This window comes from Podarcis erhardii (assembly GCF_964252035.2).
Source record: "Podarcis erhardii genome assembly, chromosome: Z".
Taxonomy (NCBI): domain Eukaryota; kingdom Metazoa; phylum Chordata; class Lepidosauria; order Squamata; family Lacertidae; genus Podarcis; species Podarcis erhardii.
The window spans coordinates 28,912,329-28,935,959 of record NC_138504.1 but is presented as its reverse complement, the minus strand read 5'-3'; the positions used below and the strand labels follow the sequence as shown (position 1 = coordinate 28,935,959).

At 42.3% G+C, this 23,631-nt stretch overlaps 1 protein-coding gene across 2 annotated transcripts in view; it reads left to right on the top strand.

Annotated features, from left to right (window-relative positions):
• The window catches only part of NEXMIF (neurite extension and migration factor), a 226,448-nt gene that overhangs the window by 149,992 nt on the left and 52,825 nt on the right, over positions 1-23,631 (top strand). The window contains exon 4 of one of the 2 annotated variants that reach the window (XM_081846899.1): positions 19,425-19,581. The exons of the other annotated variant lie outside the window; for it this stretch is intronic. The gene's annotated coding sequence lies outside the window, so the exon portion shown is untranslated. The remainder of the gene's footprint in view (positions 1-19,424; positions 19,582-23,631) is intronic. 2 annotated transcript variants of the gene reach the window in all.

Sequence of the window (23,631 nt, the reverse complement as noted above, 5' to 3'; positions counted from 1 at the left end):
GTCTCTCCTTTCTCCATCTTCTCCCCTGCCTTGGAAGCCCCCCCCCATTCTCCCACACTCCCATGCATTCTTGTTGCTTCCCACTGTCGTCCCCCCCCCACAACCCTCAAGCTTACAAGGCAGCAACAATGGTGGGTCCAGCCTGTGGAGAGCAGGTGCCTCAGCATATTTAAGGGCTTTCATGTAGCCATTGCCTTTAAATGGCTGAAATTCAGACTTAATTGTTTATTTAGAGATGTATGCCAAGAGATGTATATATATATTAGGGTAGGGGGCAATGGGGGTAGGTATATGGAACTACAGTACTGCACCATGCTGGCTCTACCTATTTCTCATATTGAAAGTTTTGTCCTGCAACTAATTGACTTTACAAGGAATCAACGTGACACTTAAAATCGATGTTTATTTTCATCTGGTATGCATAATTTTTAGGCATTGCATTAAAATCATCACAATCATTTAAGACTTTTTAACACCGTCAAAAATAGAGGAAGTTGGTGTGAGTTTTGACATTTAAAGTAAGGGCTTCATGTGCAAAGCCAAACATCTAGTCCAGTGTAATTTCAGATGGCTGCTAATCTGAACAAGATAAAAAAAATCATCTTGATGGACTTCAAAACTTGCTTTAATTAAGTTTCCCCTTTCATCTTACCAAAGCCCTGCATTAGTTTCTGCATTCTCTCACACAGATAAATGGGAGAAGTCCCAATTACAGAAAGACATGCACAGTCCCAACGCCACTGCCCGCCCAACAGAAGGAAGGCCAAACCAGGATTATTATCTCTGTTTTCTTGCCACTTGAGACATTAATATTGCAGAACCCCTGAGAAAGGGGGGAGCAGTTATACAGACAGTGACTGGGAACATTGTGAAGCCCCTGTGAATGAGTGGCTGAGCCAGTCCATTTATCATAGAAATCCTTTGGAAACAAGGGTATATCAAAAGGGGTGTGCAGGTGAGGGAAGCTGGACCCTTCCTTTCCCATGCCTTAGAACCTATAGCTCTGTGGTAGAGCATCTGCTTTGCGCGTAGAAGATTCCCAGGCCAATCCCTGGCATCTCTAGGTAGGACTAGAAATGTTCCCTGTCTGAAACCTTGGAGAGCTGCTGCCAGTTAGTTTAGGCAAAACTGAGCTAGTATGACACAGTATAAACTACCTTCCTACCTGAGCCTGTGTCCCCCTTGCTTTCTATGTAAACAGGGCACATATATGCTATGGTGATGAGTGGGACACCCAGCTTTATGCATATTACACCAGTGTTAAAATACTGACTTTGCCTGCCTGCTAGCTGCTGAACCACGTTCAAGTTCAGCATTCTAGCACAAGAGCGCTGTCCTCTCCTGAAATTTCCAGAAGCTGGTATTCAGACGCATTGTATTGGTAGAGCAATTGAGCCATTCAGGAAAGCAAGAGGCATTATCGGAGTCCAGGGACACTTCCCAGCCACACAGTGGTGTGGCCTGTAGAGAGTTCTGGGAGCCAGATAGTGGGCCATTTGTCCCCTGGGCCTGAGGGGACATCTTCTGGTGGGTAGGGGGAGATGCGGGAGAAACACTGTGCTTGCCCTCAAGGCACAGCCGCTTACTTTCTTACCTAGGAGCCTTCGCAAGAAGGCTGCACACAGTAGTTCCAGCTTTCTGAGTTTATGTATAAAAGTGGCAAGGGGGTTGCTGGGTACAGTGGTACCCCAGGTTACATACACTTCAGGTTACATACGCTTCAGGTTACAGACTCTGCTAACTCAGAAATAGTGCTTCAGGTTAAGAACTTTGCTTCAGGATGAGAACAGAAATCGTGCTCCGGCGGCGCGGCAGCAGCAGGAGGCCCCATTAGCTAAAGTGGTGCTTCAGGTTAAGAACAGTTTCAGGTTAAGTACGGACCTCCAGAACGAATTAAGTACTTAATCCGAGGTACCACTGTGTTCATTCCATCAGCTTCAGGGTCTCTTTGGAGTATTGCCAACAGACCTTTCAGGAAATCTTTTTTTTAATGCTCCCAGTTTCCTTTTAATGTCATTTGTATGAATTGTTAACTTTGAATTGTTAGTGTTATAGTGATACTATTTTTAAAAAATGTATTATGTCTACTGCACTATTTGACCAATAATTTCCTGTAAGCTGCTTTGAGAACAAATGCATCTGTGGGAAATGCAGCGTATAAATGATCTATGACTAAACCCTGAGAAATGTGTGATAAATGAAAGGCAAAGTCAGCCCACAATTAAAAATAAATAAATAATAATAATTAAAGGTTATTAAAGGCAAGCTCTTCATTTGGCCCACCTAAATGCCACATTGATTATTTGCATGATTTCAAGTTGTCCAGACTCCTTCATCAGGCATCATGGTAAACAAAGCAATGGGTGGGAGGTCACATATAGAAGGCAAAATATAAATTAATAATTAGTAATATATTTATCAGTCCTAGTGGTTGATGAGAGCTGTTGCCACCAAGCCCTGCTTGTAAGCTTCTGAGAAAGAGCTGGTTGTCTGTTCTTAGCCACAGGCCACTGGACTAGATGGACCTGCTTCCTGAACCAGCAAGGGCTTCCTATGTTCTTATGCAAAGCGCAGGGGTCTTATTTTCTCCTCCTCTTAACTTCTCTGCTTTTCTGATAACTATTGCTGCCTCCCCTGCCCACCCACCTGATCCTCTGTCCCTTGTCTCCTAGTGTAATGCTATGTTCTTGCAACATAACACAGGTGACTGCATTTTGTTAGGAAAGTGTCAGCTACATTTGTCAGGATAATGGTTCCTAAGCATTTCCTACAGGGCCCACCAACCATTGGCATTTGGTTCAGGCAGCTGATTTTGTTGGTTCTGATTGCTGCTGTTCATCTTTTGGTTGTTGAGTTAGGGTTTTGTTTTGTTTTGATTTATCATTGTACTATGTCTTCAATGCTGGAAAGGCATCTAATATATAATTATAATGAGTTAACAGAAAGCATCATTCTGTGCCCATTGTGATGCGATGCCTGACAGTTCCCACCCATGATGTGGAGGTGAAATTTCTTTCGCCTCCGAGGCAGCAAGGTCCCCAGTGAACCTGAAGGGATGCTGAGTAAATTTATAAGCCACAGGACAAAGGTGATGTGCTAATGCTTTATTAAATGACCCACATAAGTCATGTAAGATCTTCTCCCCTAAGCAGGCATTTGATACAGAGTAAAGCAAGAGTGGTCTCATTTTAGTCAAGAATATAAAATAATTGGGTCATTACATAATCCCCATCAGAGGATTTGCAGGGGCTCATCAGAGTCCTGTATCTGCACAAATTTGGGGTGGAGTGGGGTGAAAGCAACAAAAGACAAGGCAGGTTCCACAACATCGGTGGCTATGGCCTAAGGGAGGGACGCTGAGGGGGGGTTAAAATTGTGGGAGAGATCCTCCACATAGTGTGTTTTACTCCTGGAATCAAGGGTTGTCTTCAACATGAAGTACCAGATCCAATGCAGTAATTTAGCACAGGTATTTTATTTGCAAGCAAACACCCATATATGCACAACACACATCAGCTGAACTCAACCTTCTCTTCACTGAACAAGGTAACTGGCAGCCTAGCTCTTAACATTCTGTTCATTTCAAAGATACAGTAACATATATAATGTAACATATATCCTCCTGGGTGTGTGTGTGCGCAAAGGGGTGTTGCATAATAGGAGAGAGGAGGAGGCATGGAGTTTTGAAAAAGTAGACAATGACAATGACAATAATCCACCAACAGCATACAAATCAATATGGCTAACCTGATCCTAAACACCCACCCACCCCACTCACACACGGAAACAAAGACCACCACAGCCAATCACAAACAAAGAACCACACCCTAGGCCAACCCCAACCTCTCTCACCACCAAAGAAACACAAATGAACAGCACAAGCAACGCTGACACCAAACCCTACATATATTAAGCAAAATAGAAACATCACCACCTGGCCCCCCCCATATCCCCCCCCAATGTCTCAACAAATGAAACTGATTTGTAAAAATGTTACATGGAAAAAATACGAGAGACATTACACATACTTCTGTAAAACAAGAAAATTTGTAATTTTAAAAAAAGGAGGGAGTAGGAAGCATGGGATTGAAAGGAGGAACTGCAGGATAGGAAGGGGTGGTGGCTACATACTTCGGCAGAAGTGAAAAGTTTGCTTAGTAGTTGCAGCTCATAGCAGGAGGAACACGAAGGAGGTCACCAGGAGGGTGGTCTGTGCACGGGGGTGGGTTGCACAAAAGGAGGAGGCATGGACATGGGGATGAAGGTAAAAATGGGTGCAAAGTAGGACTGCAGAGCAGAAAAGGGAAGTGACTTCCAAAATGGGGTTGGGGAGGTGAAAAGCAAGCTTAATAGTTGCATGTTGTGGGGAAGCAGAAAGCTCTAGGTGGTTAATATGGAGCGACTGGCCAGGGGGTTCATGAGTAGAGCGAGCAGGGACACAGCCCTTAGTAAATGTAATGAATGATATCTAGCCTGGCATTTCCTGTTTCCCACAGTGGCCAACCATACACCTCTGGAAAGCCCAGGAGAATGGCGTGAACACAGCACAAGCCCTCTCCCACTGCTGTATTCATAGACATAGTGTCCATCCTGGATGTAGCATACTGCCATCATGATTAGTAGCCCTTGACAACCTTACAATACCCAAATTTATCTCCTTAGAGCAGGGGTAACTATTATGGTGCCTTCTCTATGTTGTGGATTGCAGTCTCACCATCCCTGGGGCTTTTGGAAGTTGCAATCTACAACATATGGAGAGCACCACATTGGCTACCACTGCCTTGGAAGAAGAGGAATGCTGATTATGTGGTTGTGGCAGTGCTGCTTTCACCTGCAACCCCACTTCTGTCCTGGGATTCCAAGACTTTCTAATGGTCCCTCCAAGTGGGCATGTTGCAGCCACCTTGCTGAAGTTAAGTGGGCCTCATTCTGGGTGGTATGTCACCTGGGAACTTCAAGTACACCAACTTGAGTTCCAACTTGAGAGATAGGATTCAGACTAAATAAATAGGACAGGAAATGTTAAGCAGTGGCCTTAAAGGGGGGAGGGAGCTCCCTCCTGCAGTAATCATTGCGAACATTTAACTGTGGCTGGTTTCGAATTATTGGGTCATGTTTTATAGATGGGAGGGCTTGGCTCCAAAGGTTAGGGATCATAGTCAAGGATCATTACAAGGAAAAGCTTGGTGACAGAACCATGATTAGAAGCAATCATTTCCTGACACTTCAAAGACCTATCTGTGTTTCTTTTTGATCTTGGTCAGGAAATTCTTTTGTCTCCAAAAATCAAACAGCAGCCTAAAGACTACTGCTGCCTTGGTCTAAAGATTTCTGAGTGCTTAAAATGCACCACGGGAGAGTCTTTCCCGCACCCCACCCTTATGGACAATAAACCATAGCAGATTGTACTGGCACCTTAGCCCTGATACCATGATGACCTACTGCCTGAGAACTAGTTCAAAGTAATTATATGCCACGGGATTCATTCACAAGGAGCCATAAGTGCCATCATGTTATGTTTTTGCATTATTTCTCTTTGCACAAGGCAGAAGCTGGGTAAGGGGAAAATGTAATCCCAAAGGAAAAGAGGATTGTCGTAATTGTGTTCCTGTGTGTCTTCAGATTCATCTAAGACCTGAAGTTATGTTTACTTGTTGCTTGGCAATACCCATCTTAAAGTATCACCACCATAACAACTTCCTTTCTCTTCTTCCTCCCTTTCCTCTTCATTTTCTTCTTCTTCTTACTCCTCCTTCTCCTCCTCCTCTTCTTCTTTTTCTTCTTCCTTCTCCTTCTCCTCCTTCTCCTTCTCCTTCTCCTTCTCCTTCTCTTCTTTTTCATCCTCCTGCTCCTTCTGGTACAATAACATTGAAAATGGCAAGGATGGGTGGTAGAATAGGTGAATAATTGGGGGGGTTCATATCCTCCCATCAATCCCCTAACATTACAATGATATCAGGTGGTGATTATCAGGACTTCAAAGCACCTCACACAGCTTCCAAAGAGATCTATGATGCATTGATAAGGGTGTCACTGATCAGCAGCTCTGAAGTATCACTTATCAGCTGACAGGAAGAGACTTCAAGCCTGCTTTCTGGTTGCACAGCTGTGTTCCCCAGCAAATCCAGCCATTCCTGTACTTGTTCCGCACCCGACAGGTGACCATGGCTTGGGGAAAACAGCTTTGCAGACCAGATTTGGTCAGTAAGTTGGAGGTGTACCCCCTCCCACTGGCTCTGTTCTCTCAACCTTCTGTAAGCCCTGGGGATTCATGGGCCCTTGTCAGGCCAATTTTGATGGGATGATATTGCAATTTATGCACTTCCGTCCCACTGTACATATATAAACCCCCCTGAGTATGTAGAAACAACTCCCCTTTTCTGGGTGGTCCAAAGTGTTTCTAAATGGCTGGATAACCAGCCACCCAAATTTCCTACTGCAGGGAATGATTTCAAGCATCAGATACTCAGAACTCTCAAAAAGTTTGATGAATTAAAAATAAGGAATATGGCCTTTTAAAAAAACACCATGATTTACAAAAAGCTTATTGCTCGGTTATCTTTTTATTATTTGTTTTGCTTCTAATTTTTCCTCTTTCTTGCTGTTCACCATAAGGTTTATTCACACGCATGATCAGACTGCAAGCTTAAGGAACCTGATCAATAGCTACAGGGGTTAAAGAAGCGTCCTTGCATTTATGAACTGCATAAGTGCATTAGGGAGACATTTTCAAATCAATGGGCATAACAGCCGAGTACTGGGCGAGGTGCTTGACTTCATCACACTAGTTGAGCATTGCAAATTACTTGTTGCAAAACATTTAATATATGTGCACCTGCACCCCTAATCAAAGCAGAAAGCTTCGTTTTCTTGTGTGCATTTGCAAATTATAAAAAAGTGGGTATTGACTTTGGGAATATTGTCTCTGTTAATTATTTGGGGAATAATGTCTGCAGCAGGAAAATAAAATAAAAACTAGACCAGGCAGCAGAAAGTAAGTGATTAAATGCAGTAGATTAGATTCCGGATCAATCTTGGCACCAGAATAAGAGCTGATGTTAAGACTGTTTTTAGGACAGGCCAAGGTATAAGCTTTTTAAATAAGTAAAATAATTGTGCAGAATGAAATGGCATAATTTTCTACTATGTGCTTTTAATTTTTTTTAAATTCTGCACCCCATCTGTAACCCCTAAAAACATTGCTTGTAGCAAACTAGCACACAGAAGAGAGAGTCTTAGTGTATATTCTGTTCTTGGTGTGCTGCTTTACTAAATGTGGGGGAGTTTAATGTCTGGTAAGGAACATTCAAAAATAGGACCCTTCACCAATGGTAAGATGAGGCAAAGTCTAAACCTAACATTGCTAAAACAAAATAAAAAAATTCCTTCCAGTAGCACCTTAAAGACCAACTAAGTTAGTTCTTGGTATGAGCTTTCGTGTGCATGCACACTTCTTCAGAAGAAGTGTATCTGAAGAAGTGTGCATGCACACGAAAGCTCATACCAAGAACTAACTTAGTTGGTCTTTAAGGTGCTACTGGAAGGAATTTTTTTATTTTGTTTTGACTATGGCAGACCAACACGGCTACCTATCTGTAACCTAACATTGCTGCAATTTTTAACCTGTTTTCATTACAATAGGGCTTGTACAGCACTTACATAGTAATGTGTCCTGTTACTGTTGTGCAGAGGGTCGTTTTCTTCTCCTCTCCCTGAAAAGAGAGAGAAAAATTAATTATTCTCTGCACATCTGTGAACTGGGAAAGAGCTTCCATGTAAGTGGGTCCAAGCACAATTTTCAGACAAGATGGACTCCATATCTCTTATTTAGAAATTAAGCCATAAAACCTGACACAAGTTTTTGAATTCATGCATTGTTTACACCTACACTTCCTTTGCCAATGAACCTAACAAACAGAAAACTTATTTCCAGTTGCAGGCAGTTCCACACCCCACACCCCGCCCATAAATCAAGTCAAGTCAACAAACAATTGCAGTAGCGCCTACTGACTGATAACATACGGCAAACCCCTAAAGTTGAAACAGTTCACCTCCTCTCACGATTTAGCTGTGCCAGTGAAATACTGAATCCTCAAATTAAAAAGTTGTTCACAACATTGATGCGAGATTTAATCTTCTGTTAGTCTATTGTTTGTTTAAACAAACTTTTTGTAAGCCTTAAATTGTTATTAGTTCCTCCTACAGATAATTTTATTTTAGCTTTTTATGTAAACTGCTTTGGGGGTTGTTGTTGGTTGTTGTTGTTTTTACAATCGGTGTATAAATTTTATGAAATAAAATATGTAGTTCCAGGATGTGGCCAAGGAGATGTTCCATGGAGATACAAAAACCTCTCCAGCAGGTGACAGCTGTAAGTCTGGGTGCATATCAACCAGCCAATGCTTTTTTCCTGGGGGTACTCAGTATCAGGGTACCCTGTATCAGGTTTACCATGGGTATGCAGTATCAGGACCTTTTTTCTATTTTTTTTTTAAATCAAATTTTTATTAGGTCTTCACATAATACATCTTAAGAACATCATACGTTACCATTCATATTTTTCTGTGACTTCCCATATTACTCGATAAGACCTTTTTCTTTTCTAAAAGAAAATCACTGGTTAAAAGTGTGGCATGTACTGTGCCAACTTCATGGTGAGTACCAGCTTCTTTTTCTTCTTCTTCTAGAAGAAAAGCATTGCAACCAGCAGATGGCATTACCCGCTTCTGGTTTCTGCAGCTTCAGCCGAAAAGAAGTGCAATTAAGACCTGCCCCTGACCCTGCTGCTTCTTGTGTAGGTCAAAAAATTCCCCATCAAAGAATGATTTCAGCCATGAAAGATAAGCCTACGTTTTTGCTGCTTTATGTAACAGTAACTGCAGTGGTGTTGGAATAGTTCAACTTTTGTAGACATGGTTGCAGCTGCAGTCTACAGCAATCAGTCTTCTCCCCACCAAGCAGGAGAGTACCCCACAACCAGTGGCACTGTGGTCAGAGTGAGCCAGCCTGGCTCTTACTTGTTCATGGTGGCTCAGGAGATGGCACAACAACCCCCTAGTGCCATTTGTTGTTTTACCTTTTCCAAACTGTTACAATGAAGCATATTGTACAGTAAAAAGGTGCACTGGATGGATTTGGTTTTGCTTTGCAGTTTTGATGCAGAGCTTGCGCACAAACAGCATGGGCTGTTCACACTGAGCTCACACTGAGAAGCGATTTTTAACTATCTCCAGGGGCACAGCTGAAAACCAATGAAGAAATCAAATAGAACAGGGACTGGACCCAAATATGCCACACCCCCCCAAACCACCCAAATTAACAGGGGGAATACATGCAGAAGCACTCTGTGCACCAGCAATTTAGTTGCAAGGCTTTACTTGTTACGGTACCTCTACTTTTTATTGAAACGTTGCTGTAACAGCACCCATCCACCTACCTGCCACATACCTTGCCCCGATCCACAAATCAATTTTGCAACTTAAGACCAATTTCTTTTGCTCAGGTGAAATATAAGCATTAATGTGGATAAAGCCATACACGCTGCATATATGGTGACAAGTTCACTTGGGGCACGAAGGGAGAGGCAACACCAGTGGACTGATCCAGCACATATAGAATCATACATCTGTAGAGTTGGAAGGGACCCCAAGGGCCATTTCGCTCAGCCTTCTACAACGGAGGGATCACAACTAAAGAGTCCCTGGCATATAACCATCCAACCTCTGTTTAAAACCCTCCAAGGAAGGGGAGTAGCCTGTTCCACTGTCAAACAGCTCTTACCGTCAAAAGGTTGTCTGCAAGGGTGAGTTGTGATCTCTTTTCTTGCGATGTGGATCCATTGCTCTGGGTCCTAGGCTTTGGAACAGTAAGGATCAACTTTTTTCTGTCTTCCATAGTGCAGCCCTTCAGGTGTTTGCATGTGTGAAAGAGAAGTCACAGAGCTGTATTCATATAGTGGGCGAAAGACCTTGTGCATCCACCCGTGAATGCCAAGCCCATGCTCCGCCTCCATGGGCTAAAAAGTTTCTTGCTACATATAAAAAAACAACACACCAAAAACCTACGCCTGTTCATAAGTAATTATTTTCTCATAGGATTAGCAGTTTAATATCTGAAATTGCAGGTCAGGAAGCCTTTGGAAATGTTGACTGTCATCTCTGATTACTATCGGTGTATACAGTTGCTACATTTCTTCTCTTTTAATTGCTTCTCTTACCCAAAGCTGGAGCACTCCCCTCCTCTTCCTGTAACCTTGCACTTTAAAATCCAAGTTACCTAGGAGATCAAGGTTAGGGTGTATCATTAATGATTAAGACCATATGCCTAAAACATATGGGTGTTTATCATTTGTAGCTTTGATGTCACATTGCAATTTTGGCAGGGCACTTGCACAGCTTTGCATCTGAGGAGTCTGTGTGAGGGCCTGAACCTGACTCTTCCTGGGGTCTGGCTGGAAAACAAGGCATGGCATCATCTGAGCATCTGAAAGGATACAGAAATTCTAATCCCAGAAACCAAAGTTCATATCCTTAATGCAAACTCAGCACGTATGCCTTGCACCTGGATTTTGAATATGATCTTACGCTCTTCCTCCTCACCCTAGTGCCATTATTATTATTATTAGTCACTTTTTGCTGTGGCAACTCATGGCAATTAGTCATTTTTTTACCATGACTTACGAAATGGCTTACGAAAATAAAACACATAAGCATATTAAAACCAGAAGGGAAAAAAATACATTAAAACATCCCACCCACTCTAAAAGGCCATAGATAGTTAAAAGCAAAGGTTAAAATCCTGGTTAAAAAGGAAGGTTGGTGCCAGGTAAGCATCCCTGGGGAGAGCATTCCACAAGCAGGGAGCCACCACAGAAAAGGCCCGTTCTCATGTTGCCACTCTTTGGACCTCTCATGTACGAGGCACACAAAAAAGTGCCTCAGATGATGATCTCATGGTTTGGGTTAGTTCATATGGGGAGAGGCAGTCCCTGGGCCATTTAAGGCTTTATAGGACAAAATCACAAAGTTCTTAACCTGAAGCACTATTTCTGGGTTAGCGGAATCTGTAACCTGAAGCGTATGTAACCTGAAGCATATGTAACCCAAGGTACCACTGTATTATTTAGCACCAAATCAGACGTGCAAAAATCCAATGTCAATCTCATGACATCTCCCAGAAACCCACCCTTAATTCTTTCCTTCCAGTGTATATACCACGGAAACAAAGCTTTATAAAAGTTTTGTGTTCATCCCACTATAACATTTAGTGTTAAACCTCTTTGACAGACGTAATGCTATTGCTCTGTCGAAATCCCATGTTTTAGTCCAGTATGTGTTTCCTGATCCTGAAGTCAGGTTCTGGTGCTTTGAACTGATCTTGCATAGGCTTCATTGTAAATATAGGGGGTCACATAGATTGCAGTTGCACAGTCCGTAACTCTGTCATAAATGGCACAATACAGTCATGCTAAATTCTCTCATATGATAATATGGATGGAGACATACCCAAAACTGGATTTACCGGTGAACCCAATTGCCTACCTGACTTCAAGAACTTTAAAAAAAGTCATCCATAGCATAGACATGTGCACATAAATGGTCAGCAACTAAAGAACTTTGCTCCAAATCTAAGCCCCTGAAAGGAGGTTCCTGGCTCCTGATTCACCAACTCAGAGACAAAAGTGGTGTGGAGGTGCTTCTGTGGCTACGAAACTTACTAGCTAACAATTTTGGAGGGTTGGACTTAAAATGATTGGTTTTGGCACCCAGTGGGCCTCCTAACAAATGCAATGGCTGACCAGTCATTTGTTGGGGGAACGAATGAAAACATTCATGAAGGCACCAGAAATCCAGGAACTGTGGTTTTTGCAGCATTTGTTTTCCAATGACACAGCTTCATGTCTATGTGTGTTTTTAATTATAAAAATCTGAACAAAACTGAAGCTAATTGCTGCAGTCTTAAGTGATGTTGGCATCATTTTCTGCAGTGAGAGATACATTTATTCCACAGTGCAAAGGGCCAAGGACCCCCAAATTTAGAACAATCATGATTTACTGTGTCTCTTGAGCGAAGTGCATTTGTTACCTTGGAAACAAATAGCTGCAGTGAACAACTAGATAAAATTTATGGAATCATCATCAATAAAACTTGATTATAAATGTGCAAAACCATACACAATTTGATGTTGATGTGCAACATGGTGATGCAGTGAATAGCCATTATATATCTACTTGCATTTTTGGACAGTGGAAGGATGGTTTTTTTACAGTGGGGAGGTGTTGTTGTTATTAGGCAGTTTGTGAAGAAATCATCTGCTCTTTTTCATATTTGGGGGCATTTAATTTTAACTTTCAGTTTAGTGTCTCACAAAAATTGCACGCTGTCCTTGGTGTAAAAAAAAAAAAAAAAAAAAAAATCCAGAATGGCAGCAATGAAAACTGAAGAATGTGGCTGCGGATTATTCCTGCTCTTCCCCTGAGTCTAGGGGTACATTTTATTCAATATAAAGAAATTACCTCATGCTTAGTTGGTATCGCTACTGACTTGGATTTTCTTAGAATTTGGGTAACAAGTATACTCAATAGTATGCAAAAAACAAAACAAAATCCACTGAGATCTGCCCTGTCACTATGTACTCATGCTGGCTTCTAATTTAAATCTGTTTATTTATTCCAGCTTTTGGTATTTCTTAGCTTCATACCTAATGAGTGTCACATTGTGCTTTAAGATTATTCATTGTTGTTGAATTTACCTGTCACTGATTTGTAGTTGAATTTGCTGTTTTAATTGTCAGCGTAACTGACCCTGAACACATTCTGTACTCTGTAAACCGCTCTGCACACTGATGCTGTTAAATTGGGACCTCTAAGGAGCCTCATATGGTCCCACATCCCTTACATATTAACACCTCAGAGGTGTTAAAACTTAAGGGATGTGGGACTGTATGAGGCTCCTTAGAGGTCCCAATTTAACTTGTGGAGACCCTTCTGCAAACACACAAATTAGTCAACCATCTTCATATGCTTTAAGTTTAGGGTAGTTTTTAATGTTTGATGTTGTTGCTTTTTTATTATCGCTAAAACAAAATAAAAAAATTCCTTCCAGTAGCACCTTAAAGACCAACTAAGTTAACACTTCTTCAGATACATGCACACGAAAGCTCATACCAAGAACTAACTTAGTTGGTCTTTAAGGTGCTACTGGAAGGAATTTTTTTATTTTGTTTTGACTATGGCAGACCAGCACAGCTACCTATCTGTAACTGAACTTATTATCGCTATTGATGTTCTGTTGGGAGCCACCCAGAGTGGCTGGGGAAACCCAGCCAGATGGGTGGGGTAAAAATATTATTATTATTATTATTATTATTATTATTATTATTATTATTATTATTGCTAAAGAGCTGAGTTGCTGCCAGTTCGTATTGCTGAACTCATCTTTGCTAGCTGATGGGCAGAATTGAGAGGGTGAATTCTAATGAAATCCTATAAATCCAGAGTGGGAAGCTCACCTCAGGCATTCCAATCTGCATAGTGAATATAACATCTAGACCTGCCCCTAGAATCCAGGAGGGTATTGAGGGATGTGGGAAAACCTATTTAGGCTTGGATAGTGCTTTTTTCCTTTAAAAAATGTTTAGGGGTACTCTCATTTTCCTACTCATATTGAAATTAAAAGGTACAGGTAAAGGACCCCTGACAGTTAAGTCCAGTTGCGAAGGACTCTGGGGTTGTGGCGCTCATCTCACTTTACTGGCCAAGGGAGTCTGTTTGTCTGCAGACAGTTTTTCCGGGTCATGTGCCCAGCATGACTAAGCCACTTTTGGCGAAACCAGAGCAGCGTACAGAAACGCCATTTACCTTCCCGCCTATTTATCTACTTGCACTTTGACGTGCTTTTGAACTGCATCCTCTTCTCTGGTTTTTGGCAGGATGCAGAAATAGGGCAGCTAGAGGCTTCATGGTCTTTAGGCCAGTTTGAAGTAGATGGTAGACCTGTTTTAAATTTCTTTTGTTGTCCTGTAATTCTATATTAATTGCCCTTAGCATAGGGTTTGGCCTCAATCCCAGCAAATATTAATTTGTTATGCCACTGGTAGTCATGGCCCTATGACATTTTAGCTGCAATCTCCTCTCTGTTTGTTTCATCTGTCATCTCCTTTGCTCTTGGCTTATTGCTAACCCGTGCCTTTTTGAATCCTCAGCCACAGGTGAGGGGTTTTGGCACTAGGAAATATGGCTTGATATCATCTTCCATTCAAAGGGGATAAATTTTCCACCTGTCCTTAATTTGCATTTAGGTGGTGTTGCTGCTCTGAGACGTTGAGTGCCCTTCTTTTCTCAATGATAACAGCATTTGGGGTGGCAGGGAACTGAGGGTGCTCAGCCCCAGCCCCCAGATGCTCAACACATTTAAATATTAGGACCTTTTAATCTTGAACTATGAGCATAAGAGCCCTACAAAAAGAAAAAAGGCTGGGGAGTAATCATTCAGGGTTTTGCACCGGCATCAACAATTACAAGAAGGTTAGCAAAAATCACGCTTAGATGATGGAATAAGCGCAATCAAGCACTTGTCATAAGATAATTACAGTGTATTTTAATTTATTTTTACTAAGCATATTTGCAATCCCATTTAGGATCAAAATGCAAATCTCACTTGAATCAAGATCCCATTCCCTGCAAACCCGAAAGGTTCACTTTCTCTCTTCAACTCAGTGTACAGCTCACGATTTTTAACTGCGGTTAGCTATTCACATTAGCATGCAGAAGTATAAGACAGGTTGAGCCCCTTTTGGAAATAAATTTAGTGACTTGCTAAATTCTTTCTGTTATCTTTTTAAAAGATCTAATCCCCGCTTTGTGGGACTTGAGGGGACTTTTTTTAAAAAGGGGGGGTGTGCATTGTCAATAACAGCAATGGCAGGCACTCCTGATGAATGAAAATAAATATTTTAAAGTCCCAACCAAAAGCAAAGCCTGCAAGAGTGAGAAGGGAGCAATATATAATTTGGTGTGGCATTATGAAGCAGAGCAGCTCTTGACAAGTGAGTGATGTTAAAGGTCATCTGCCATTGCTTACAGCCTTTTTGGAATGGTAGAATTAAGTTCAAACTCAGGATGTTTTTTGTGCCTTAAATTTCTCTAGGGATATCCTTCATAATGTCTTCATGCAGGATAACACTGCAGTAAACGAAACACAGTGCACAGGATTAAAGGGTTATTTCCCTTGTGTGTTGAGCTGACACAGAATGCTTAAACCTCAGGATGTTTTTGAGTTGTCTCTATCTTCTGGAGGTCCTGCTTCTTCATGACAACAGCTCTTTCTAGCTTTTGCTTACAGATAGGTAGCCGTGTTGGTCTGCCATAGTCAAAACAAAACAAATTCCTTCCAGTAGCACCTTAAAGACCAACTAAGTCAGTTCTTGGTATGAGCTTTCGTGTGCATGCACACGAAAGCTCATACCAAGAACTGACTTAGTTGGTCTTTAAGGTGCTACTGGAAGGAATTTGTTTTGTTTTAGCTTTTGCTTGTGAGGCTAATTTTGCCCCCAGTCTAGAAAAAATTTGGAGCCATTTTTGTGCACCAGTAAAATAAAACTAATGTATCTAAAATGTGCTGGGGCACCTATTTTTTCAGCTCTGGTGCTGTATAAACACAGAATGGCTGCCCATCTGGTTGTCTAACTCAGGCTCCTAAACAGATACTGTCCTGATCACCCACAGAGACTAAAGAATCTGCCCCAGGCAATTAGGAAGAGGACTATGAATTGGTGAATTGGACAAGAGCTGAGCTTCCCCTTCTATTTTGGGCCCATCCAACTCTACAGCTCTATGATCTTACAAAGAAGGGAACTGAGAGTGTGGGCATTGCTAGTGAGTTGGTGGCTCAGCTCAAGGTTGAGCTAGGTCCTTGTTTCCTTCTTTTATCAGAAGCACTTGGCCTTACCTGGCAAAAGGTTAACCTTCCCTGAGCTACTTCCAGAAAATCCCTTTGGAACATGAGGAACCTGTTCTTGCTCCACCATGAGGTCCAGAGGCTTCTGATTACACTCAGCAGCATCTGGACTTGGCTGGCAGCACAACATGGCAACCGTTGGCAAGGAGGGATTCTTTGCTAGTGAAGTCTGCCTTCCTCTCCATGCTGGCTGGGCCTGATGCAAGCTGTAGTCCAATGCATTTGCAGGGCAATCAGGTTAAGAACATAAGAAGACCTGGCAAACCTGGAACTATACTTAATAATCAGATAATGATAGTCCTTATTTGGGCTTCGTTATTGTAATTCATATGCAGCTACTCATTCTAAATGCCTGTTTTTCATCTTTTAATTTTCATTTGTTATAATTGTTCTCTGTTTCATATACATTATAACATGAAATGATAATAAACTTTACCAAAAAAACCACAAAACCATAAGAAGAGCCTGCTGGATTAGGCCAATGACCTATTAGTCCAGCATCCTGTTCTCACAGTAGCCAACCAGATACCTCAAGAGGAAACCTGCAAGCAGGACCCGAGAACAAGAGCACTCTCCACCTTGTAGTTTTTAGCAAGTGCTGTTCAGAAGGGTTTCTGCCTCCAACCATGGAGGCAGAACATAGCCATCTTGGTTACTAATTTCTGATGGAGCCTTACCTTCCATGAACTTGTTTAATCCTTTTTTTTACACCATCTAGGTTGGTGGCCTTATGAGAGTGAGTTCCATAGTTTAACTATGTGATGTGTTAAGAAGTACTTGCTTTTCTCTGTCCTGAATCTTCCAAAAGTCATATTCATTGGATGACCATGAGTTATACTGTAGTGCTACAAAAGGGGGGGGGGGCAGGGAGAAAGAAACCCTTCTCTATCTCCGTTCTCCATCCTATGCACCAGTTTTTCAGCTTCTGTCATTGTCACCTTTTATTCGCCTTTTCTCTAAACTAAAAAAAGTTGGGGGAAGCTGTTCTAAAGATACCATCAAGCATTGTCTTTACCTCAGGGTAGATGCAAAGCCAAATACACACCATTTATTGCAGCAAGAGTAGAAAGTGATGATGTTGCTAATAACACTTCTGCTTAAAGGCAACCAGCAATATGCCAGGGTGCATCTGCACAGCACCTTAGCTGTTGTTCTCAAAGCATCTTGGGCTCTTTTCCCAGCTCTGCCCATTACTTTTCTGAGTGGTCATGAGCAAATCAACCAGGGTTGTCTTCATTCAGGTTTGGCTTTTGCTTATGCCAAGTAGCTGCTTGAAGCTCCAAGCTTTGCGGAGAATTTCAAGAGCTCTTTCAGAGAACTATGTAGGCACGTTACAGATCGCCACTGTTTGTGCTGCAGCGAACCATTATTTATGAGTCTCCAGTTCTGCATAATTCAACAGGGATATCACAGGGTCCTGCACAGAGAGCCTGATTATGTATGTTTGCAGTGCCCTACAAAAACAAAGGGAGCAAACCATTAGCAAGAGATGTCAGAAAGGTAGAAAATTTTGGTTTGGAGTCTTTGAACACTGAAGCTTTGGTGAGGATTTTTTTGTTTTATTTTAAAAAATATACATAACTGCAATCAAAAATAGTATCCATTCCAAATTATAGGATCAAATAAGAGACCCTAATTGTGTTGTGGAAACATCTACAAAAATTAGATTGCAGTAATCTAGGCTGCTTCAACAGAGGTATAGTTTCCAGATCAAGGGAAATCTGTTCCCAGAGTTCCTTCAGAGAAGCATTGACTGTTAAACCACACTGGAGTCTGTAGCTCGAACAGGAACAGGGGGTCTCTTAGTAACTCTCAGCACCTGTAACAATTGATAGGTCCCAGAATTCTTTGGGGAAAGCCATGATTGTTTAAAGTGGTATCATAGGTGTACGGTGGTATCAAATGTATGGTGTGATTGTGGCTTGTCCACCACTTGGGGAAATGTGTCAGGTCAGTTTAGGAACATGTATTGGGCGGGTAACATTTTGTCCTTTACCTCAAGCAAAAAAAAAAAAAAAAAAAAAAAAGCTAATTAAGCTTTGGGAAGTAAGCTGGAGAACTCTAGGGCACTGTCAGAGCCCTCATGCTTCCTTCCCACAACTGAGCGCTTTGCTTACCCAGCTTTGGGAAGGCAGCATGACGGCTGCAGGGTGTGTGGGTGTGTGTCAAATGTTGCTGAGGGCCACAAAAAAGGCCTTGCAGGCCACATGTGGCCTTGGGGTTATATTTGAATTTCATTGTGAAAAGTACTTGAATAAATAATTATATTTGAATTTCATTGTGAAAATTCACTTTGAAATTTTAGCTCATTTTGAATATTTATTACATTTATATCTCACCTTTTGCTCAAGGTGGTGTACATGGCTTACCCCTTCCCTTTTTATCTTCATAACAACTCTGTGAGGAAGGTGAAGACTAAGGGACAGTGAACAGCCCAGGATCACCTAGTGAGCTTCGTAAATACTTGTTTCTGCTGCTCCTGTCAGTGACATGTTTCTTCAAACTTTGCCATAATCTGCATCCCCAAATATAATGTCAAAAGAGGGAGAGATCAGAAGAAGGTGGACCAGGAGCAAAATGAAATCACCGAACTGCATAGCTGTCAACTTTTCCCTTTTCTTGCGAGGAATCCTATTCGGAATAAGGGAATTTCCCTTTAAAAAAGGGAAATATTGACAGCTACGCCAAACTGTAGAGTTGGGACCCCAGGTGTCATGTAATCCACCCCCCTCCAATGCAGGAATCACAGCTAAAACATCCCTGACAGATGGACAGCCAACCTCTGTTTAAAAAACCTCCAAGGAAGGAGAGCCCGTCACCTTCTGAAAGCGTCCATTCCACTGTTGAGCAGCACTTGCTGTGAAATACCGTAACTTTCAATAAGAAAATAGATGACTTCATCACTGAATAGGCATAAAACTGGGAGTCAACCGAATAATGGACAAAAGTTACTGGCCCAGTCAAGATACATTCCACCCCAAGGAATGACAGAGGGGTTCAAATTCTTACAGAATTCTTCCATGGACCCTTCTTACAGTGCATAGTTAAACTATGGAACTCATACTCACAGGAGGCAGTGAAGGCTTTAAAAGAGGGTTGGACATCAATGGCTGCTAGCCATGGTGGCTATATTCTGCCTCCACAGTCAGAGCCAGTGCTGCTTCTGACCACCAGATGCTGTGGGTAGATCACCTTCCCTCCTGAATGAAACCAAGATAGCATTCTGGAATCCTTTTGCTATTTAATGGATTTTTTAATTTTACAAATTACTTTGGCTTTTCTCCTCTTCCCCAGCCCCCCTGGTGCTGCTTCCATGATAACTGCACTTGAGTTGACAGATCCGGTATTTGTATGTAGGAATAAAAACAGTAGGAGGCACTTATGTAGATGCCACTAATTTAATTTAGCTTGATATGTAAGCAGAGCACGGGCATTTTTGCGCTAACCTGCTTGCCTTTATTTTACAGTCATCTTCAGCCTTCTTACGTCAGTTGCTGAAAATCCTTCCACTCTTCTCTTTGCCTGCCCAAAGACGGGCACCAGGAGAGTGAACCTTGGGAGGAGAGAGGTCTGCAGACGCAACTGTGGAGAGAAAGAAAAAATGTGCTGAAATTATTTCAAAAGGTAAGAGGAAGGAGAGCATGTATACCCAACTGAAATAGCTCTGCGAGGCCTTGCATATGAAGAAGGTCATATCCCGAGAGTTTCTGGGAACCCCAAGGGCAGCACAGAACATCCATTTTCCCCACCCATCCACATCATTTTTGTGGATAATATGCTCTCTGAGTGGTGTGATTGCCATCGCCTCCATGATTGCTGCAGCAGTGTGTTGAAAACGTCTACCCTAGTGGTCAGGATTCACTGCTCAGTCACATGCTGTACCTGTGACACCTACCTATATAAATAAGGAAGTTGTAATTGAAGGGAATGGGCTGGTTCTTAAATGGCAGGTTTGGAAGCAGTCTTTAGGTTCAATACTATAGCAAGCCCATTTCATTTATTGCCATTGTCGTCGTCATCACCACCACCAACCACCAACCACCAACCACCAACCACCAACCACCAACCACCAACCACCAACCACCAACCACCAACCACCAACCACCAACCACCAACCACCAACCACCAACCACCAACCACCAACCACCACCACCATTCATGAAAATTTCCAGGCCTTGTACAAACTTTTTTTTTTTTAATGACACAGGCAACTTTACTTGGATTCTCAAAATTTAACTTGTCTTTGCACTGATGGACTTCATATTAATTTCATCCAGCCAACTCATTTCTCCAAATCAACTGTCTTTCACATTATGACAAGAGTTTTTTCAAAAATGGGAAGGGAAATTATGATGGTGGCTAAGCTATATCTGTCCTGCAATATCAAAATTATCTGTATATAAGGAGAGAGAGAGAGAGAGAGAGAGAGAGAATATTAAGCAGAGCATATTTTCCCTTTTCTGGCTCTCCAGAGGGGTGTGTGCATGTGAGGGGTGTGTGCATGTGCGTGTGAGTGCACGTGTGCAAAGTGCATTTCTTGGCCTTCCGTTTTGAATGGTTTGTGTTCTTTGCTACTGCTGCTGCTGTTCTTCTGTCTGTCTGTCTGTCTGTCTGTCTGTCTGTCTGTCTGTCTGTCTGTCTGTCTGTCTTTCCTTCTTTTGACCTGCTGTTGAAATGTGTTTGCATTCAATGAATTCATTTTTGAAAGCATTGGAGAAGCAGCTAATACATGCTTTTAATAGCAATAATGATGATAATCTTATGAAATCAGATGGAAAGTTAGACAAATGCTGACTTTTACATCTTATTCATACTTTGGATTATAATGAGTGTGGCCTGTTTTGATCATTTCTGTCCTGATTAATTTTAATGATATACTACATATATTGTTGTTTTTTTCTTGGCCAGTATTCATTTAGCCCTATTTGGCTGCAAGATGTTGCTCTGCCACTGGCCCCTTACTTGTTTACTGCAAGGATTGCTGATCCTGGCTAATGCTGCAGAGTGCACACCAAGTCATGGCTGCATCATTCATTAAATGTCACTTTAGCAAAGTTCGCTCATGCAGGGTTCATAGTCAGGAGACAACATAGAACTTTGCTTGTGAGTAAAATGAGAGGAAATAGCGGAGCTAAAATGAGAGATGCCATCATTGCAAGAAGAGTGAATAATGAATCGACCCTCATCTGGTGTGCCATCTGCAACATGCATTTCAATACTAAAATATCATTTATGTATCTTTTTGTGGCATCGTGTTCTTACTGATTGACTGAGCTTGTTTTGATTCCTGGGAGGGAGGAAACAATTTTCTGTTATTTCATGTTAGTTTGCCATACATATTTTCCACAAGATAGAGTATTCCCAAACTGAGCTATGAGAAACGAAAGGGAATTGTTGAATGTTGGAAGATTCAGGAAAACATAAAAGGAAATACATCTTTACACAGTTCGTAGTTAATCTGTGGAACTCAGTCCCACAGGAGGCAGTGATGGCCACCAACCTAGATGGCTTTAAAATAACACTATACAGATTCATGGGGCAGAGACTATTGATGGCTACTAGCCATAATGGCTATCTTCTGCCTCCACAGTTGAAAGCAGCAAGGCTTCTGAATATTAGTTGCTGGAAACCCACAGAAAGGGAGTGGGCTCTTCTGCTTGGTATTGCTTGAGGGTTTCCCACAGGCATTTGGTCAACAACAGTGAGAACAAGATGCTAAACTAGATGGGTCACCAGAACGATCCATCCAGCTGTTATGTTCTTAAGTCCAAGGTCCCCATCTTCAGAGCAGGCTGCCTGTTTTATACCTGTCTGCATAACTGTTTCTGCTCTGCTTTCCTTCGGGGGGGGGGGATGTGTGTGTGTGTGAGATCAGATCACACAATCAGATTAGGCTGCTTGGTGGACTCCTGCTATGCTCATTCTTACTCTCTTACACACTTTTGGGAGTGAACTATGTCTCTTATTTTGATTCAGACAAAAGGGTGTGCCTCAGCTATCAGAAATTTTGAATATTCTTGAGCTATAGTGATAAGTTTGGGGAATGTGAGAAAGACAGGCTTGCCTGGTACCTGGTGGGAACCTCATTGCTGGTGGTAGCCGGCTGAATTTTTGAGGAAAACGCATTTTTGGGGTAGGGTAGTGTAATCTCTCCCCTGCCCCCGTTCTCCATGTTAGTTGCACACTGCTTAATCCCAACATTAGATCATAGTGTGCTTTTGCAAATGCCACTTGGATTAGCGGGGTAATGGCAGTTAGTGAAATCTACTTACCGGTATATGCCGCTTTTGGTGCAGAGGTTTACAGTTGGAATGCAAATATTTGTATGTAAACTTTATAAATAAGAGGCATCCTGAGACGGGGAAGCCAAATGGGGTTTAAAAATATAAATAGTGGGCCATTTCCTGCCCTGTAATGCCATCCCAAAATCTTCTGTGTGATTGCACCCTTGTATGTGGCAGGGCCAGCCCTGATCTTGTTTTCTTCCTTGTTTTTCCAGCAGAGGCTGTAACCCTAGATGCACTCACCCAGAATTGTGTCCCAATGAACTCTGGGTCCAATTAAACCTGTTTCTTCAATAAAAGCACTCAAGTACATGGCTGAGATGCCTTTTCCCTGTAGTTAGGTTGTTGTTTTTCCAAAGCAGGGTCTTCTCATTGAATGGGGACTGCATAGTGACCTACTTTAACCCTGTTTCCCTGGTGAAGGCTTGAGTAGTTTTTGTCTTCCACTTTTGCTCGGATAGTTGTATAACAGATACTTGAGAAAAACCCTAGTTGCGTGTTCAGACCCAGAAATCTCCCCCCTAAATAAATCCACACTTGACTCAAATTTTTGGTTTGGTTTTTGGCAGAATTTAGGCCATAACTTTATTGATTACAGAAAGTGACTGGTTTCATAGGCTCTGGTTTGACTAGCTCCCTGCCTTGCAGGTAGCACTGACCCAGGGTTCCAGCATAGGTCAGCCAAGGGTGAACACCTGGATAAGCGGAAAGTCGGACATGGGCTAACTCCACCACCCAAATGCCCCCCTGGACTCAGGCACGGGCACAACCCCCCTCTCAGGGGTTGACCAAACCAGTTGAGTCCCTGGATTCCTTTAACGGAATACCCTTTACATAGGGATGGCGAGAGCGTTCTCCCATCTCTATCACTTGAATGAGAGCCTATCTGTAACCTTACAAGTTGTGATGATTTGCTACGCGGCAGGCGAAACCCAAATGGCAACAGCCAGTCAGCCAATTGGGGATGATTCCTGCCGTGCCCCTGTTCCAACGACAGACAACACACAACAGCATAGCAAGGTCAAGCGCAAAACCCTAAAAGTAGGGAGAGGTGGGCGGGTTTCACCACAATACGTGCCCTTTTTAAGGGAGGACCCGATATACTAGATCGTAACGGCCCTTATTTTCTCCTTCGATCCCTCCCTCCCTCCCTGCCTTATGATGCATTCTCCACTGTGGACTGAAAAGAGTATTGCACTTTCTCTTCATTGAGGATGCCACTAATGTACTGTAGCTATAGCTCCAGTGAGCTATAAGACTGTTGTAATGCTGATGGATAGAAGTTACCCAGGAACCTGGCACAGAAGCGGACATATTGCAGGTTTATTCCAATTCTGGTCATCCTGAGCTTCACTCCTTCCCTCCCTCCTTCCCTCCCCCCTCTCTCTCT